We start from the raw sequence: 5,078 nt of genomic DNA, 5'->3' as shown, positions 1-5,078 counted from the left end.
AGATTTGTGAATATTTTCCCCACATAGACGGATCTGTGTGTGGGGAATGAGTAACAGTACAAGAAGTAGCCTAAAATAAAATAATAATACGTATAATATATCTATTTATATATATGAAAGATAATAATAATAATAATAATAATACGAAAGAAAAATCCTATCAGTAAGCAAGGTCAGAGAAGAAAGATATTGAAGAGAAAGAAAACTACTATAACTTTCCATGTAGGCTAACGCTTAATAGATTAAAAGAAAAGGCGAACGAAAGAAGAAAAAATGAAAAGGGGAAAATCAGCAATAGATGCAGATGTGAAAGATTGTTAGATGGAAATAAATGGTGACAAAAGATTTCTCGGTACTGAGAAAGGCAAGAAAAGAGATGATGAAGATCCAAGCTATTCGATCATTATGAATATGACAAAAAAGCAAAATCAGAGACATGGTAACGGTCGTCCAACTGAAACAAAACTTAGTTTACAGGTCTAAGTCAGCCTAAAGAAAATGTTCCTATCAACCCAAATCTGTATATCTGAGAGTAATGATTTGGTTATATTTCTGTAAACAAAGCCTATTGGTATTTTGTTGATTAAGTAATTACAATAGTACGGAAGTTGATGTCTGCATATAGTGAGTTTTGTGAAGTGTATATTAAATCTATTTGTGTTATTTGCTCGAATTTTGTAGGAAGTTGTGTGAGTGGTAAATAAATGGTTATGTTTATTCAAGTACAGAATTACACTTTTAATGTAAGTCTGTCTTAGAGTTGGAACCTTTAATTCTAGGAAAATTTCTCTACTTGAATAAATTCGAGGTCTTCCCAGGGCCGCTCTAATCATGTGCTTTTGTAAGATGAAAAGCTTTTTTACATGAGAATCGAAAGCAGCACCCCACACCTCTATAATATATTGGAATAATGAATGTGCATATGCGAAATAAATTTTCCTAGTGATGTCTATATTTCTTATTCTATTTATTTTGTAGAAGATATGGATCAAATACTTCAACTTCGAGCATAAAAATATTCTATGTGTTTGTTCCACTTAAGGTGCTGGTCAACTACTATTCCTAAGTATTTCATAGTTTGTACTCTTTCCAGTGTTTTTATCTCCTGTCCCTCATTTACCATGTTTATACAGTTTGCATTCATATTAAAATTCATAGTTATTGGTGGTTGTCCGGTAATATTAGGTGGAAAGGTTATGTATTTTGTTTTTTCAGTATTGAGGGTGAGAACATGATCCTTAAGCCATTTCTGAACTATTTTTAAATTATTGTTCGCGTTACTGAACGTTTCCTCCCAGCTACTCCCACTAAAAATGAGTGTTGTATCATCAGCAAATGACAATGTAGTACAATTTCCAAGGTTTAGGTTGAGCATATCATTAACATTGATTAGAAATAAAATCGGTGATAGAACTGATCCTTGAGGCAGTCCAAAATCGGATGTGAATTTAATGTCAGCTCGGCTATTTAAAGTTAGATATTGTTTTCTATTTGATAAGTAGCTTGCAAATAAATTGTTTACAGACCCTCTAATTCCACATTCATTCAGCTTATCTAGTAGTAATTTGTGTGGGATAGTGTCAAAAGCCTTAGATAAGTCCATAAAGACAGCTAGAGTTTTTTTATTTTTATTGAAGTTGTTGCACACAATTTTATTAAGGTGAATTACTGCATCTTTAGTAGACTTTTTGGCTTGGAAACCATATTGGTTATCACTAATTATATTCTCCTTATCAAGAAAACTCATTAACCTCAATTTTAGAATCTTTTCTAAAATTTTGGATAAATTACCTACTTAGTAGGCTGATTGGTCTGTAAATTTTCAGGTTTTTTTGGATCGCCGGTTTTAAGTATAGGAATAATTTTTGCTTCTTTAAATTTACTAGGAAAGTATCCATTGCTCAAACATTTATTGAATATAAATTCCAGGGGTTCGGTAATAAAACTTGATATTCGTTTTAGATACGATCCTGAGAAATTATTGGCTCCAGGTGTTGCTTTGTTTTTCAATTTATCAATTATCTTTTGTATCTCTATTGTGTTTGTGGGGCGGAGAAAGATACTTCTCTCACATGAGTTGTTTTGGGATTTAGGTATAGGTATATATTATTTATATCATCAGAAATTTTCCCAGCGAAAGTTTTTCCTACATCGGCAAAGTATTTATTAAGTACTTCGGCATCCAGATTGATTGTTTTGGTATTCTTTTTAGTATCTAAAAGTTTGTTTATACATTCCCAGGTTTTCTTGGAATCATTTTTGTATTCGTCAAATTTTCTGTTAAAGTAATTGATTTTTGCTTGTTTTATCAAATTATTTAGAATATTTCGATATGACTTATATTTATTATTTAGTTGGATATTATTTGGTTGCTTTCTAATAATTTTATGCATTTTGTCTCTAACACGTATACAGTTTACTAAACCGGGTGTAATCCATTTTTTAAGAGGTCTTTTATCTTTACTCATGCGAATTGTCTTTGTTCTATTTTCTGTTGAAGAGTTTAATTTGTCAACTAAAAGATTCACCATAATATCAATATCATCGGCTCTGTATATATCTTCCCAGTTTTCTCCCTGTAAGTCCTTCATAAGACCATCAAAATCTATTTTGACTCTAGTCCATGGCTCACCGTGTTTCGTTTCCTTATCATTAACTTTGTTCAGATGTAAAGAAATACTGAAATGGTCTGTTATATTGGTTTTTGAAATTACACCTGTCACAACATTTTTAGTTTTATTATCTTCTTTGAAAAAAATGTGATCGATGCAGGATACGGCTCCATTGATACTTCTGGTTGGTTTGTTAATATAAGATTTAAAACCATTCATGTGTAGTGTACTTAGGTATTCGTTGGCGAAATGATTATTTGCGAGGATATTGAGATTTATGTCACCTATTATAATTATATTATGTGAATCTTTCATTTGATTCAGGCAAGTATCTAAGCTTGTAATAAATTCGTTTAGATTCAGAGTTGGTGATCGATAAATTGAAATTATAATATATTTAACATTATTTATTTAACATGGAATGCAGATGTAGTTTGCTTTCTCGATTACTAAGTCAATTAATTCTGTTTTAATGTTTTCGTCAATGAACAAACATATCCCATCACATTAGGAGAATTTACTTTTTTTTGTATTACATTATAACCTTGCAAACTGTAATGAAACTGTGAGTCTTCCGAAATCCATGTCTCCGACAATACAACAACCTGAAATTTAATACTGACATTACCAATATAATGCACTAATTCATCGAAATTCTTGTTAATGCTCCTTATATTCGTGTGAAAAATATTTAAGCCCCCTTCACAAACATGTGGCGAATTAATAAAACATTTCAAAAGGGTACTTGAGAATTTCCATTTCATTCTAACAGCATTTTCTTTATTCAAGTATAGATGACTGTTAACTATCATTCCTTAACAACGAGGTCTACTGTAAATTTGGAAACAGTTTAGTTGAGCTGATGAAAAATGGAAATTTTATATGTTATGAACGATTTTTCGTGTATTGTGGCACTGTTCTTGCATAAAATTCAGCATTCTACCACAGCTATTCAAATTAATTTAGAAAATGCCTTTTTATATATTTTTTAATCTCTCGATATCATTATCATATCAAAAATGTAACTTATTACATAGAAAATAAATAAAACCTACTGTTTAGTGCAATGTCTTTGTAGTAAGTAAAATCAATGATACGTTTGAATTGTCATCAGTTCCTGTAAAGATAAAACTATTAAAAATGTTAAAAACATTTTTAATAATTTGATTCATCATCGAAACCATTCCAGAATATGTTTATATTTTTCTATTTTATTTTCAGCGCTAGTTTTGAAAAAAATCTAGATTATGGCATGGTATATCATCGGGCTTGATGTAATCGTGAAGTGTTCTTAATTCGGTGTGATAAACTCTTTATTATGGTGATCCCATGTATAATAATGCTGTTTTATTTAATTAGTCGATAATCTTTAATCATAATGTGATATCATTTTACATGTACTGAAAACTGTTAACACTGGAAATGTCATCATTCATAACTTATTAAAAGTTATAAATTCTACTACATAATGCTACAATAAACAAAATCATTCATAACTGTCACCACTAGTGCTCTGAATATTTTTGAATGGATGTTAAGGATGCTACATTTCTGTTCAATTTTGATGTATCTTCATAATATTGCACTCATCATATTACTGAATGAATTATAAGATCAATCTTAATTTCTCATAGGTAATATGAACACAAATCACTAAACAAATTATCAATTATAAAATATAATCAGTTTTCTGTGGCTTTAAGCAGTTATGATCTATTTTAGTAATATTTCTTATTCTTATATTCATATTAAATATTATGTACCAATTTGTATTGAAAGAAAATTTCATCTACCTCATAGCTGTAAGCTCATGTACTAAGTTATGATATCGTAGTTTAATAATCGAATTAGTAATGCTTCTTTATATATCGGAGTCAGACTTTCTAATTTCATTATTTCTACGCTTAATTCAGGTCTGGTTGTCATATGCCAAAAGTATTCCCACTTTAACGCTACATTAATATTGTGCATAGATTATTAAATAATATTTCAGTTTGTTGTACATAGAACGGGTTTTGTTTCCTGAGTATGCAGTACTTATTCGTAGCGTTGTAAGCTGTCGATGTGTCACTTTGTTAGAATAAGAACTAATATTTTTAAGGATTGCAATACATTTTATTGAAGTGCTGTTATGTAGTGATAAGAATCTAAGAAGTTCAAGAAGGATATATTTTTCTGAGTATTTTTTCATCTTTGCAGTGAATTTTGATAGATTATACTAGTTAGCTTTTTTAGATCTAAATCTAGTGGTACTCCCTCCATAATTGATATAGCTGATGTAGCTCAAGTTTTTCATTGAACGGTGTTAGTTGTAGAAATATTCAATAATTCTCGGACTGCGATAGTTTTAATACTTTCTAGGTCTTGCCAACGTCCACGTTTCAGGCATCACATACCAAGTATTATTGTTGTTTCCCAGAGAATATATTTTTTCAAAAAATATCAAAAACAACATTAAAAATGTGT

The sequence above is a fragment of the Nilaparvata lugens genome, chromosome Y (genome assembly GCF_014356525.2).
Source record: "Nilaparvata lugens isolate BPH chromosome Y, ASM1435652v1, whole genome shotgun sequence".
NCBI classification, from domain to species: domain Eukaryota; kingdom Metazoa; phylum Arthropoda; class Insecta; order Hemiptera; family Delphacidae; genus Nilaparvata; species Nilaparvata lugens.
Note: the sequence above shows the minus strand (reverse complement) of the source record.